At 43.2% G+C, this 16143-nt stretch overlaps 1 non-coding gene across 1 annotated transcript; it reads right to left on the bottom strand.

Annotated features, from left to right (window-relative positions):
* Nucleotides 1-15707: 15707 nt before the first annotated feature.
* LOC119625555 (small nucleolar RNA U13) lies at nt 15708-15808 on the bottom strand. The gene has a single exon (XR_005241745.2). It is a non-coding gene; the product is annotated as a small nucleolar RNA U13 (small nucleolar RNA).
* Nucleotides 15809-16143: the final 335 nt, after the last annotated feature.

Raw genomic sequence — 16143 nt, forward strand, 5'->3', positions numbered from 1 at the left:
CGACTCCGTGTGAGTTCTACCCCAAGGACATTTGTGTTCCATATCAGTCTGTATGCAATCAAGAGAGAGAAACTATACAGTAGTTTGAACAGGGAAAATATAACTTAAAGAATTACTCATTATAACAGGAGACTAAAGTAACAAAGAACTGATTGGTAAGATGTAAAAAGAACTCTAAAGAATATCAGAATGGCAGCTATAAGGAGCACCCACTACCTTTAGAGCTGAGATACAGGCCAAGGAAGAGGCCCCCTAGGGCTGAGATCCAGACTTTGTTGAAGAAGGCTCAGCTGTGGCACAGGGGATGACAGAGAGGACAGAGAGGTGAAACTTCCTGGAAATCCATCCTCTAGGGTGTCAGGAAAAGCTGATCACAGGAAGATATTGTACCAGATGCATTCTGCTACAAAACCACCCAAAGTGAGGGAAGTGCCCAGGAAGCTGCTGGCCACTGGGTGCCTCTGGTCACTATGCATTATAGGAGCCAGACATAGGAGAAGTTGCTTGTGCCACAGGAGTCTTCTAAGCTTCAGGTATCTGTCAAGCAAGCATAAGGGAGCCAGGACAGAAACCCCTTCCTCCTGCAGTGTCTGCCCAGACCCCTCTACTGAAGCCCCAAACCACAGTATATATTTAAATGACTAAACATATATACACACAGCTTAACATTGTGCCAACTGCAAGAGAAAAATGTTTGAAGGGCACAGCTCCATTTTTGAAGATCATGCAATGAATGGTGAATTGAAGATCATGCAATGAATGGTGAATTTAAAGTCAAGAGGCTACAAATTTATAACCAGCACACACTGTAAAAGAGAAAGAAAAGATCAAGGCAATGCTGAACCCAATGGGATGAATTTCTAATGGTAAAGTTCCAGAATAAGCAGGCTAGTGAAGGTATTTTGGAGAAGAACAGCTTTCTAATGGTCCACAAATCACACTATGTAGATGACATAAATGTATATCACAACTGATGGGATTATTAAATGCTGCTTCAAGGCAGGAAAGGGATGCTGTCAGGCCTTGAGCTCTTAGTTCAAGTTCACTTCCATTCCTAGGTGTGTCTAGGACTGACTACTTGCCACCAATTCCATTTCCGCTTTCAAGCACATGAAGAGAAAATATTCCCCAGACTTGCTTCTAGGTGGGGCATGCAACAAGTTCTGGTCAATTGAATTGGAGCAGAAGTAATAAATGTCATTTCCAGATCTGGCCCCTAAAACATCCCATTAGACCATCAGTTCACTGATGGCCAGATGAAGGTAGGGGATCCAGCAGAAGGCTCCAAAGGAGCTCTCGGGGATGGTGGTGCCCTAAGGTGAAAAAAGCCCAAGTGATAGCTTAGAGGAGAGATGCTCTGGAGAGCTGCCAAACCACACTGCACTGGAGTCTGACTGAATTGTTAAGCCTCTGATACTACTGGAATTTTTGTTACTGCAGCTAGTGTTAATTACCCTGACTGATACACTGTGCAAATTAAGAGTGCTAGGACAGTCTCATTCTTAAGCTTACATAGCAGAGAGATAGGACTCATTATTCCTTTAGTTTGAGCTTGTCAGAATGAGGAAGCTAGATCATATGTTCTCTTTGGTTCTATGTCTCTTAAGTGTGGGATGTCTGAGTCCCAAAGTAATTTACCATGGTCCAGTGTGGAGGGCAAAGTATGGCAAACCAGTCACTGCACTGAATAGACAAAGATGCTATGAAAATAAAACATCAGGACATGTTCTTCTCTCGCTTCTGGGAATTAGTTATTTGTATAAAGAGGATTGACATGGAGGCACAGAATAGAATGCATAAGTGACAGAAGGGACCACTTTCCCTGCCAAAGCCCAGCCCCTGCTCTTTCAGGTAGCTCCACCCCGGTGCACACCGTTTGCCCACTGGAGGAGCTTTCAAGGTCTGGGCTCAACTCTTCTCTCTGTTGTTCACTGATGAGCAGAAATAGCCTTGGTCACATATAATGCACAAATATTTTTAAAGTGCCTTATTTTTCATATTTAAATTATATTAAATGTATATTTATATTAAATATGTATATTAAATGACTATATACACACATTTCCCTCCATTTTCCCCTTCAGATAACCCCCCAGTATATATGGACTTTTTTGGGGTATGTATGGATGAAAAAGGAAAGAGATTGCACGTAGTAGGTATCATTCCAGGTCAAACCAAGTGAGATACTTCTGTGGCCTCCTCTAATTTCATGGCTGTCAGGCTATAAAGCCAGCTGGAGAATGCCTCTGAGACCTCAGCTGGGGAGAAGCTCTCCCCTGACCTCTGAGATTCAAGACCCTCTGGAGAACTGCCCTGACCCTCAGATGGTTTCTTTATGTGACACCCATGGAGTTAGCATGGATCTCCTGAAGGTCTGCATCCTGTGATCCAACACCTCGTGAGTAAATCACTTTTAACAGCAGCGTGGCACAGTATAAAGTTTATGGAGGATGGACGTAAATTTGGGCCTGGAAAAAGCACGGTTCCCTGTGGTGACAGGCAGCTGGGGTGGTGTGCTCAAACACCCCCTTTATTAGATCACAAATGATATCAGCTGGAGGCCTTACTAGCCCCTAACAGAACACACAAAACAAGGATCTGAGAGAGAGAGAGCCAGTCCCATGCTAGCACCTAGCATCCCAAATCCAAACTTGGAGCTGCTTTTCCTACTATGCTCAGCATAGGAAATCTATTACACTGAAGGCAGCACCCTCTAACTCCAAGCAGACACCTTTTTGGAGGTTTTAGTGAATTTCAGAGAAACCAGGGTTAGAAAGAAGGAGGCTGGAGGGGGAAGCAAGAGAGAGAAAGAGAGAGAATTTTATTCTCCTGTCTATTGACACATGAGTACATGGTTCTACTTTAAAATTCTGTTTTGGGATGGAGAATCTCCAAAATAGCTCACTAAATCAAACGTTTTTAGGGGCTTTTTACAGTGAAATCAATATCAGCGCCCCCACTCTCTATGTGCCCCAGGATGTACCACAGGCTCCACACCTACAGCTTCGTCTTTGTCTTAGTGAGATTGCACATACTGATGTGTGCGCACGAAAGGGACCCTGAAGCCTACAGGGTTAAGGACTTCTCACACACTGAAGTCCCAAACCACAGGAGCCTTGACAGGTTTCCTTGTGGCACCTGCCAGGCTGACCATGTTAAAAATCATTCCTTTCCAGGAAAGAGTGGATGTTGGCCTTGGAAGCCTGAAGGTGAGGCTGCGTGGGGGTGGTGGTGGGTGGAGTGTGGAGGAAGGGAGTGTCATCTCGAAGAAACGTAAAGTGATACTTCTGGGTTCGACCTGGAACATCTCTCAAAAAGCCAGGGCAGCAGGGGTTCCCAGGGAAGCCAGCACAATAAAGGGAGTGCTGTGGACCCAATGCGGCCTCAGAGAAAGCCAAGGGCCACCGGGGCAATGACCCCCTGCTCTTGTGAAGCCCTGGAATACTAATGTTGCTTTGGCTCCTTCAATCTTGAGAACAGAGCGGGCAAAGTGCTTCGAGGAGTGATTTATGGCCAAGAAAGGTTTCTGCAGAAACCGCACCCTGTTAGTGGAGGCAGCACAGGGCAGAGGTGAGGAAGGTGGGTTCTGCCACTGGGCTGGCTGTGCTTAATTTCTGGCTTCTCCACTTATTAGCTGTGTGACCTTAGGCAACTCACTCAGACACCTGTCCCAGTTCTCCCAACTATGAAATGAAGATAATAGGCCTTAATGGGAGTAACTGGTTAGAACAGAACCTGGCATATACAGGGGAACTTAGTAGTCTAAGCACTACACAGAGGAGGACAAAACAGATGAAAGTCCCTCTGCTCCCCCATGCTTGTGGCTACCTGATGCTTCCTAAACAGAGAAACGCTAAGGCCAGGCACAAGGGCCAGGCACATAGACAGAAATGCAGAATCCAGACTTCCCTGGATTCCTCCCTTTCATGCTGGGAAGAACTCTGGGCAGGGAGTCAAAGGACTTGCCTTTTATCTCAGCCCTGTCACAGGGACCACAGACCACACACACCCAATCTTCCAGCTTTCCATTTATGCATAGACTCCTGCAGCAGCGGAGTGAGATCTTGAAGATAATCTAGTGCATATTCATTATGTGGATAATAGCAGTAACAACTGCTGTGTCAGCATTGATTAAGAGTTTCTTGTGTCAGACACTAGACCTGTGTTATAAGTGCCTTATGAGAAGTGGCTCAATGTTACCTTCTGATATGAGTTAGTACTCTTACAGCCATTTTACAGATGGGAAAACTGAGGAAGAGAGAAGTTAAATGCCAAATTTTATACACATTATCTCATCAAATTAGTACACATGAGACAGGTATTTTGATTTACAGATGAAAAACTGAGGCTCAGAGAAGTTAAACATTCTACCAGACCCTTAAAGAGGGAGGAGACTTACATTTAAGTTTGTATACATTTTCTGTTAATATGAGTAGTCTCTATTTTATTTTTTGTTGAGAAATAATTTATAATCAATATTGTGCACTAGTCTTTTTTTCTTTTTTTTTTTTGAGATGGAGTCTCGCAGTGTCACCCAAGCTAGAGTGCAGTGGCACCGTCTTGGCTCACTGCAACCCCTGCCTCCCGGCTGCAAGCGATTCTCCTGCCTCAGCCTCCCGAGTAGCTGGGACTACAGGCACCCGCCACCACCCCCAGCTAATTTTTTGTATTTTTAGTAGAGACAGGGTTCCACTATGTTGGCCAGGCTGGTCTCAAACTCCTGCCTCATGATCTGCCCGCCTCGGCCTCCCACAGTGCTGGGATTACAGGCATGAGCCACCTCGCCCGGCCAGTTATACACTAGTCTTAGATGTATAGCTCAGTGGAATTTCACTTACATATGTACCAATGTGACCACTAATCTGATCAAGATTTAGAACATTTTCTTCACTCTAGAAAGTTCCCCTGTGTCCCCTCCCAGTGCCTACCTAAGATAATCACTAGCTTGACTTCTGTCACCATTGTGACATTGTTTGTTTTTGGACTTCATACAAATGGAATCAGACGGAATGTACTCTTCTGTGTCTCCTTCTTTCTGTGTCTCAAATTATAATTCTGAGATTTCATCCATGTTATGACTTGTATCAATAGTTTGTTCCTTTTTATTGCTGTGTAATATATTCCACAGTATGAATTTATGCGCAATTCATTGACTCATTCTTCTGTTGACGAACATTTGGATTGTTTCCAGTTTTTGACTGTAATGAATATACTTGTTCTGAATATTCACGTACAAGTCTTTTTGTAAGCATATGTACTATTTTCTCTTGGATATATACCTAGGAGTGGAGTTGATGGGATATAGGGTAGTAAGTATATGCTTAACTTTACTGCCAGTTTTCCAAAGTGGTGAGAGAAATTTGTACTGTCATTGAAAATGAATGACCTTTTAGTTGCTCCACATCCTTGTCCAAGCAAGGTCATTCCTTTTGCTGAGCCGTTCAGTGCTATCCCGATGTAATTTTAATTTGCATTTCCCTGTGAGTAACGTTGTTGAGCATCTTTTTCTATGTTTATTGGCCATGAAGAGATCCTCTTTTGTGAAGGGTCTCTTCAAGTCTTTTGCCAAAGTTTTTTGTTTGTTTGTTTGAGACGGAGTCTCACTCTGCTGCCCAGGCTGGAGTGCAGTGGTGTGATCTCGGCTCACTGCAAGCTCCACCTCCCAAGTTCACACCATTCTCCTGCCTCAGCCTCCCCAGTAGCTGGGACTACAGGTGCCTGCCACCATACCCGGCTAATTTTTTTGTATTTTTAGTAGAGACGGGGTTTCACCGTGTTAGCCAGGATGGTCTTAATCTCCTGACATCGTGATCCACCCGCCTCAGCCTCCCAAAGTACTGTGATTACAGGCATGAGCCACCGTGCCCAGCCCATCTTTTGCCAATTTTTAAATGAATTGTCCTTTTCTTATAGATTTATAGCTCTTAATATACTCTGGGTAGGAGTATTTTGTAAGAAATATATATTGCAAATATCTTGCCAAGCCTGTGACTTACCTATTCACTTGCTTAATGATATTTTTGATTAACATATATTCTTCTTCTTTTTTTAAATTATACTTTAAGTTCTAGGGTACATGTGCACAATGTGCATGTTTGTTACATATGCATGTGTCTTTATAGCAGCATGATTTATAATCTTTGGGTGTATACCCAGTAATGGGATGGCTGGGTAAAATGGTATTTTCAGTTCTAGATACTTGAGGAATCGCCACACTGTCTTCCACAATGGTTGAACTAGTTTACAGCCCCACCAACGGTGTAAAGGTGTTCTTATTTCTCCACATCCTCTCCAGTACCTGTTGTTTCCTGACTTTTTAATGACTGCCATTCTAACTGGTGTGAGATGGTATCTCATTGTGGTTTTGATTTGCTTTTCTCTGATGGCCAGTGATGATGAGCATTTTTTCATGTGTCTCTTGGCTGCATAAATGTCTTCTTTAGAGAAGTGTCTGTTCATATCCTTTACTTACTTTTTGATGGGGTTTGATGGGGTTTGACTTTTTCTTGTAAATTTGTTTAAGTTCTTTGTAGATTCTGGATATTAGCCCTTTGTCAGATGGGTAGATTGTAAAAATTTTCTCCCATTCTGTAGGTTGCCTGTTCACTCTGATGGTAGTTTCTTTTGCTGTGCAGAAGCTCTTTAGTTTAATTAGATACCATTTGTCAATTTTGGCTTTTGTTGCCATTGCTTTTGGTGTTTTAATCATGAAGTCCTTGCCCATGCCTATGTCCTGAATGATATTGCCTAGGTTTTCTTCTGGGGTTTTTATGGTTTTAGGTCTAACATGTAAGTCTTTAATCCATCTTGAATTAATGTTTGTATAAGGTGTAAGGAAGGGATCCAGTTTCAGCTTTCTACTTATGGCTAGCCAGTTTTCCCAGCACCATTTATTAAATAGGGAATCCTTTCCCCATTTCTTGTTTTTGTCAGGTTTGTCAAATATCAGATGGTTGTAGATGTGTGGTATTATTTCTGAGGGCTCTGTTCTGTTCCATTGGTCTATATCTCTGTTTTGGTACCAGTACCATGCTGTTTTGGTTACTGTAGCCTTGTAGTATAGTTTGAAGTGAGGTAGCGTGATGCCTCCAGCTTTGTTCTTTTGACTTAGCAATGTGGGCTCTTTTTTGGTTCCATATGAACTTTAAAGTAGTTTTTTCCAATTCTGTGAAGAAACTCATTGGTAGCTTGATGGGGATGGCATTGAATCTATAAATTATCTTGGGCAGTATGACCATTTTCATGATATTGATTCTTCCTATCCATGAGCATGGAATGTTCTTCCATTTGTTTGTGTCCTCTTTATTTCATTGAGCAGTGGTTTGTAGTTCTCCTTGAAGAGTTCCGTCACATCCCTTGTAAGTTGGATTCCTAGCTATTTTATTCTCTTTGAAGCAATTGTGAATGGGAGTTCACTCATGATTTGGCTTTCTGTCTGTTATTGGTGTATAAGAATGCTTGTGATTTTTGCACATTGATTTTGTATCCTGAGATTTTGCTGAAGTTGCTTATCAGCTTAAGGAGGTTTTGGGCTGAGACGATGGGGTTTTCTAAATATACAATCATGTCATCTGCAAACAGGGACAATTTGACTTCCCCTTTCCCTAACTGAATACCCTTTATTTCTTTCTCATGGCTGATTGCCCTGGCCAGAATTTCCAACACTGTGTTGAATAGGAGTGGTAAGAGAGGGCATCCCTATCTTGTGCCAGTTTTCAAAGGGAATGCTTCCAGTTTTTGCCCCTTTCAGTATGATATTTGCTGTGGGTTTGTCATAAATAGCTCTTACTATTTTGAGGTACGTCCCATCAATACCTAATTTATTGAGAGTTTTTAGCATGAAGGGCTGTTGAATTTTGTCAAAGGCCTTTTCTGCATCTATTGAGATAATCATGTGGTTTTTGTCTTTGGTTGTGTTTATGTGATGGACTACATTTATTGATTTGCATATGTTGAACCAGCCTTGCATCCCAGGGATGAAGCCAACTTGATCGCGGTGGATAAGCTTTTCGATGTGCTGCTGGACTCGGTTTGCCAGTATTATATTGAGGATTTTTGCATTGATGTTCATCAGGGATATTGGTCTAAAATTCTCTATGTAAGTGAAGCACTCCTCAGCAAATGTAAAAGAACAGAAATTATAACTGTCTCTCAGACCACAGTGTAATCAAACTAGAACTCAGGATTAAGAAACTCATTCAAAACTGCTCGACTACATGGAAACTGAACAAACCTGCTCCTGAATGACTACTGGGTACATAACGAAAAGAAGGCAGAAATAAAGATGTTCTTTGAAACCAATGAGAACAAAGACACAACATATCAGAATCTCTGGAACACATTTAAAGCAGTGTGTAGTGGGAAATTTATAGCACTAAATGCCCACAAGAGAAAGCAAGAAAGATCTAAAATTGACACCCTAACATCACAATTAAAAGAACTAGAGAAGCAAGAGCAAATACATTCAAAATCTAGGAGAAGGCAAGAAATAACTAAGATCAGAGCAGAACTGAAGGAGACAGAGACACAAAAAAACCCTTCAAAAAATCAATGAATCCAGGAGCTGGGTTTTTGAAAAGATCAACAAAATTGATTGACTGCTAGCAAGATTAATAAAGAAGAAAAGAGAAAAATCAAATTAGACGCAATAAAAAATGATAAAGGGGATATCACTACCGATCCCACAGAAATACAAACTACCATCAGAGAATACTATAAGCACCTCTACCCAAGTAAACTAGAAAATCTAGAAGAAATGGATAAATTCCTGGACACATATACCCTCCCAGGAGTAAACCAGGAAGAAGTTGAATCCCTGAATAGACCAATAACAGGCTCTGAAATTGAGGCAGTAATTAATAGCCTACCAACCAAAAGAAGTCCAGGACCAGATGGATTCACAGTGGAATTCTACCAGAGGTACAAAGAGGAGCTGGTACCATTCCTTCGGAAACTATTCCAATCAATAGAAAAAGAGGGAATCCTCCCTATATGAGGCCAGCATCATCCTGATAGCAAAGCCTGGCAGAGACATGACAAAAAAAAAAAAAAAAATGATTAACATACATTCTTATTTTTTAAAAGGTCCAATTTACCATGTTTTACTTTTATTGTGAAATATTTTAAATAAATCTCTGCCTACTCCAAGGACATGAAGATATTCCACTGTTTTTCGCTAGAGGCCAATTGTTTTACCTTTTGCATTTAAAAATATGACTTAAGCTCAAATTAATTTTTGTGTATGGTGTAAAATAAGTGTGAAAGATTTTTGTTCAACATGGTATGTAAATGACTTGACACTATATATTGAAAAGACTGTTTTTCTGTTGGAGTGCCGTGGTCCCTTTGTTGTAAATCAAACGACTATATATATGTGTGGGTCTATTTCTGGAGCCTTTATTCTGTTCCATTGGTCTATGTGTTTATCCTTGTCTCAATAATTCTTTTTCTTTCTTTCTTTCTTTTTTTTTAATGGAGTCTCGCTCTGTCACCCAGGCTGAAGCGCAGTGGCACAATCTCAACTCACTGCAACCTCGGCCTCCCAGTTCAAGCAATTCTCCCTGCCTCAGCCTCCCCAGTAGCTGGGATTACAGGCATGCATCACCACACCGGGCTAATTTTTTGTATTTTTAGTAGAGATGGGGTTTCGCCATATTGGCCAGGCTGGTATCAAACTCCTGACCTCAGGTGATCCATCCGCCTTGACCTCCCAAAGTGCTGGGATTATAAGGCATGAGCCACTGCGCCTGGCCAATAGTACTTTGTCTTATAGTTTTATGGTGAATCTTCAAATCTGGAGGAGAGGCCTTAGGAGAAACCAGACCTGATACTTTGACCTTGGACCTGTAGCCTCCAGAACTGTGAGAAATTTCTGTTGTTTAAGCCACCCAGTCTGTGGTACTTTGTTATGGCAGTCCCAGCAAACTAATACATTTATGTTGATTTTTATATTCTTCAATGCCACATTTAGTCTAAAACTCTAACAGTATAGAAACTTCCCATGTCTACAGAGAAGTCTGACCACGCTATGAAGAGTTGTCATTTCAGCACATGAAGAGTTGTCTTTTTTTTTTCTTTCTTTTGAGATGGAGTTTTGCTCTTGTTGCCCATGCTGGAGTGCAATAGCATGATCTTGGCTAACCGCAACCTCCGCCTCCAGGGTTCAAGTGATTCTCCTCTCTCAGCCTTCCAAGTAGCTGGGATTACAGGTGCATGCCACTACGCCTAGTTAATTTTTGTATTTTTAGTAGAGACGGGGTTTCATCATATTGGTCAGGCTGGTCTCGAACTCCTGACGTCAGGTGATCTGCCTGGCTCGGCCTCCCAAAGTGCTGAGATTACAGACGTGAGCCACCGTACCTGGCCTAGTCGTCTTTTTTGAAAACATTTTGATGGTAAGCAGCACTTCGGAATTCCTGAGGTTGTTTCTCTTTTTCTTTAAAAAAATTCTAGACAAATGAGATTCTCTAAATTTGGTGGGGGTGGGGGTGGGGGTGGTGTTAAGGATAATTACTGAGAAAATAAAAGATTTAAATACTCAATATTGTCAGTAATTCTCAAGATAAAAATTATCAAGCTAAATCTCATAAAGTAATTATGATAAAAATCTTTGATTATGTTTAATTAAAAAACATGTTTCTATGTATATTAATGCTTTATAGTTTAATACAAAGTTGAAAAATAACATTAAAATAGATAAAAATTACTGGAAGACACCATGAATCTATTTTTAGGTTGTACTTTTAAAAATCTGAATCTTTTAAGGAACTATGGTAATTACTGTATTTTTTTTTCTTTTGGAATAAAACACTGAGAAAGAAGTGAATCTCTTTAAATTCCAATTATGAATGAACACAAAGGAAGGTGTGAATGGCATATTAACAAGAGCATGTGAGGAAGTCATGACTTGGTTTTCTAACTTAGGGTAATGTGTTTCACAGGAAAAATGAAGAGCTGTGCTGCTGCAAAGCAGTTTTGAAATCTGCTTAATAAACTCCATATTATAAATAGACATTTGATTTCTGGTGGAGCACAGTGACCCACGCCTGTAATCCCAGCACTTTGGGAGGCCAAGGCGGGAGGATTACTTGAGGTCAGGAGTTTGAGACCAGCCTGGCCAACATGGAGAAACTCCATCTCTACTAAAAATACAAAAATTAGCTGGGCATGGTGGTGCTTGCCTGTAATCCCAGCTACTCAGGAGGCTGAGGCAGGAGAATCCCTTGTACTCAGTAGGCGGAGGTTGCAGTGAGTTGAGATCATACTGCCACACTCCAGCTTGGGTGACAGAGTGAGAAACTGTGCCCCCCCCCCCCAAAAAAAAAGACATTTGACTTCTATTGGTTTCCTCTAAATCAAATATGAAAGTTGACTCCTAAAAATCATTTTTGGTGAGGATCATCTCAACACAACACTGAGGAAGAGTAACTCTGTATTTGGTAATTTCCCCAATGTCAAAGAAGCAGGGGTTCAAACCAACTCTTCTTTCTGGCACCAAACCCTGTGCCCTTCACCACTACAGTAGATGGGACTGAAAGACTTGGTTGTGACTCTTCAGTCCCCTTCGTCATAACATTGCAGAGCCCACCCTTCAAGTACAGGGAATATGTCCTGACCTATTGATGTGTGCTTGGCCACATGATTTGACTGGCCAGTGGAATTTAAGACATCACGATACACTCTGAGGTCTTAAAAGTTTGAAAGTCTTGACTTAGCTCTGAGGGCTTCTGTGATAGTCGTAAGACACGAATTTCCCAGGAAGCCACTGCCCCCTTCAGCCTGGGCCCAGAATAAACACTGTGAAACAGATCTGAACTTGACCTGAAGCCTACAGCCAAGTTCTGCAGTGGGCAAATTAGAACTCTGAACCTAGAGTCCAGTCAAGTATAGCAGGGTCCTGTTCTACCTGCAGACCCATGAGAAAAAAAAAAAAAAAAATCCAACTTGTCATTTTAAGCCATTAAGTTTTGGAATAATTTCTGTAAGCCTAGCATTATTGTAGCAGTAGTCAACTGGTATACCACTACTTGACATATTCAAAATGTGGTTCTTGGACACTGGTATCAAAATCATCTGGCACTTATTAAAAATGAAGATTATAGGAAGATGATTACTTATTTACACTAAGGAGTTTAATGGAACAAGTTAGCAGGAGATACTAAATTTAAGAATATATTAAAATTAATATTGAAGCAATCCCACTTCTAGATATTTATCCAAGGGAAATCCTTACAGATGTCCATAAAAAGGGCAAGGATGTAACTTCGTTTGTAACACTGAAAATCTGGAAATAACCTAAATATCCATCAACAGAAGAATCGTTCAATGATGCCATTTCCGCCTTATGGCATACTACTAAATATTATTTGTTAAAAAGAAGCGAGAAAAATTCTCTGGGTCATACTCTTTGGTGAAAAGTCAAGGTGCAGAACAATATGTGCAGTAAGATTTCATTTATGTAAAGAAAAAACATGTCTACGTGAATGTATTAAAAAAAGATTGTAATGATACAAACCAAGTTGAGAAGTGATTACCTTTGGGAAGGTATGATGTTGAGAAGTGTGTTAGGGCGTCATTGCTTTATCTGTAGTGTTTATTGTTTTTACACTGACTAGGCTGTACACATATATTATTTGTGCCATTAAGAAGAAAAATATTATGTATTTTTAAATGCAGCTGAACATGGTGGCTCATGCCTGTAATCCCAGCACTTTGGGAGGCTGAGGTGGGAAGATTGCTTGACGAACCTGGGCAACATAGTGAGACCCTGTCTCTACAAAAAATTGAAAAAATTAAAATTAGCCAGGCATGGTTGTGTGCGCCTGTATTCTCGGCTACTAGGGAGGCTGAGGTGGGAGGATCACTTGAGCCCGGGTGATTGAGGCTGCAGTGAACTGTGATTGTGCCACTGCACTCCAACCTAGGTGACAGAGCGAGACCCTGTCTCTAAAAAATTTTTTTTAAAAATTTAAATGTAGATTTTTAGGTTTCACCCCAAATCAGGAGAGTCTAGGAATCGACATTTAACTAAATTTTCAGTCCCTGTCCTCTCAGTTGCCTGAGTCAGCAGCAAGCTCAGGAGGAAGCAGCCAGCCAGGGGAAGAGCTGGAAACATGATGTGGCCTGGGCAAAAGGCACACTGCAGGAATTCCCCTGTGTGGGGGAGGCAGTGGAGAATTCTGCCTGAGGGTTTTCGGTTTTAAGAAAGCCAAACAAGGCCGGGCGCGGTGGCTCATGCCTGTAATCCCAGCACTTTGGGAGGCCGAGGCAGGCAGATCACGAAGTCAGGGGATGGAGACCATCCTGGCTGACAGGGTGAAACCCCAACTTTACTAAAAATACAAAAAATTAGCTGGGCATGGTGGCGGGTGCCTGTGGTCCCAGCTACTTGGGAGGCTGAGGCAGGAGAATTGCTTGAATCCAGGAGGCGGAGGTTGCAGTGAGCTGAGATCGTACCACTGCACTCCAGCCTGGGTGACAGAGCAAGACTCCATTCAGCGGCTGGAGAAAGTTCCTGTTAATGTCTAGGATGCCTTCTACAGGGCATCGCCATCTCACCCTGGTCCGATCCCACCCCTGGGGGAGTTTATCTGAATCTTGGAAGGGTAAGAGGAGGTACTTGAGATAGTTGCATTTATCAAAAGAGGGCATGAGAATCGAGGTGGGGCATCCTGAAGTGTGGCCAGCCCAGGGAGAGGGCACTGGCCACCATTCCACGTGGAGACATTCTGACAAGGATGAGGTAGGGGACAGGAATAAAGCTAGTGGAAGTTTTCAGTATATTTTCTGAACAGCTTCATCTATAAAACCAGGGGCTTGCCCTGAAAAACAGTCCCTTGTGCCCTGTAAGTCTGTGATCTGCTGAGACTCTCTGCTGGAGGCCAGGCTCATCAAACCCAACAGCGTGGCACCTCCTTGAAACGCTGGTGTGAAGGCCCAGGCCCTGCAGCCTCAAATCAAGTAGGAGAAGAGCTGTGAGCTGGGCACACTCACCCAGTGTGATGGAAGTCAGGTCCCCAGATCCCCAGCCCAGCTTCATGGCTGTTCCCAGGACACTCCTCACAGATCACAAGTCCCTGTTGGATCAGGGACTTGGCTTTCACAACAATTGAGTCATGCCAAGTCCGCCTGACCTGCCTGGTTGCTTCTCCAGCAGCTGAAGGCCCCATGCCGAGGCTGCCCTGCTGCCCTGCCTAGAGGGGAGGATCTGCAGCTGTGCCCTGGAGTGTCTGCTCACCAGCCCCCTTCTGTGTCCCTCCTCGCCAGCAGGGGCAGACTATGAGACGGTTGACAGGGATGTCCAGATCAGAGTTGAGGGCAGGAGCCTTCTATGGCTGGGCTGCTGGGGCTGGGGCAAGAGGGACAGAAAAGGAACCCGAAGTATGCCATGCAATTGTTCTGTGGCCAGAAGTTTCCAGCAGGAGGCAAAGGAGAGGAGAAAAGGGCATACATGACTGAATGCTCTATTCCCCCAAATTCATAGTTGGAATCCTAACCCCCCATGTGACGGTATTAGGAGGTGGGGACTTTGGGAGGTGATTAGGTCATGAGAGCAGAGCCCTTGCGAATGGGAGCAGAGCCCCTATGAAAGAGACCCCAGAGAGCTCCCTGTTCCCCTCCACCAAGTGAGGACACAGAAAGAAGCCACCATCTCTGAACCAGGAAGCAGGCCCACACCAGACACCAAACCTGCTGGTGCCTTGATCTTGGACTGCCCAGCCTCCAGAGCTGTAAGAAATAAATTTCTAGCTGGGTATGATGGCTCACACCTATAATCCCAGCTACTTGTGAGGCTGAGGCAGGGGGATCACTTTAAGCCAGGAGTTTGAGACCAGCCTGGGCAACACGGAGAGACCCCATCTCTAAAAAGGTAAAAACAGGCCAGGCGTGATGGCTCACACCTGTAATCCCAGCACTTTGGGAGGCTGAGGTGGGTGGATCATCTGAGGTTAGCAGTTCAAGACCAGCCAGGCCAATATGGTGAAACCCCGTCTCTACTAAAAATACAAAAAATTAGCCAGGTGTGGTGGCACATGCCTGTAATCCCAGCTACTGGGGAGGCTGAGGCAGGAGAATTGCTTGAACCTGGGAGACGGAGGTTGCAGTGAGCTGAGATTGCTCCACTGCACTCTAGCCTGGGCGACAAAGTGAGACTCTGCTTCAAAAAAACAAAACAAAACAAAGATAAAAACAACAACAGGCCGGGCGCGGTGGCTCAAGCCTGTAATCCCAGCACTTTGGGAGGCCGAGACGGGCGGATCACGAGGTCAGGAGATCGAGACCATCCTGGCTAACACGGTGAAACCCCGTCTCTACTAAAAATACAAAAAACTAGCCGGGCGAGGTGGCGGGCGCCTGTAGTCCCAGCTACTTGGGAGGCTGAGGCAGGAGAATGGCGTAAACCCGGGAGGCGGAGCTTGCAGTGAGCTGAGATCCGGCCACTGCAGTCCAGCCCGGGCTACAGAGCAAGACTCCGTCTCAAAAAAAAAAAAAAAAAAAAAAAAAAAAAAAAAAAAAAAAGTTTAAAAAAAAACAACAACAAAAAATTCTGTTGTTTATAAGCCACCCAGTCTATGGTATTTTTGTTATAGCAGCCAAATGGACTAAGACATGTTCAATGACAAATTCATGACCTTCTGCCTGAGAAAGCTTATTCAGTAAGTCTGGGAGGGGCTGAGAAACCTGCATTTTTCTTCTGTTTTTTTTCATGTCAGACAGGTAATGTGCAGACATGGTAACAAGGTTCAAGGGTGACACATCTCACACATATGCATAAACATCCAATTGTCATGTTTAAGAACTGAAGGATCAAAACCTGCATTTTAAAAGATTATCTTAGTCCAGGTGTGGTGGCTCGTGCCTGTAATCCCAGCACTTTGGGAGGCTGAGACGGGAGGATCACCTGAGGTCAGAAGTTCGAGACCAGCCTGGCCAACATGGCAAAACCCCATCTCTACTAAAAATACAAAAATTAGCTGGGCATGGTGGCATTTGCCTGTAATCCCAGCTAGTCGGGAGGCTAAAGCAGGAGAATCGCTTGAACATGGGAGGCGGAGGTTGCAGTGAGCTGAGATCATGCCATTGCAGTCCAGCCTGGGCTGAAAGATTCTCTTAGATCATGCACAGGCAGATTTGAGAATGGTG

Source organism: Chlorocebus sabaeus, chromosome 13 (assembly GCF_047675955.1).
Source record: "Chlorocebus sabaeus isolate Y175 chromosome 13, mChlSab1.0.hap1, whole genome shotgun sequence".
Taxonomy (NCBI): domain Eukaryota; kingdom Metazoa; phylum Chordata; class Mammalia; order Primates; family Cercopithecidae; genus Chlorocebus; species Chlorocebus sabaeus.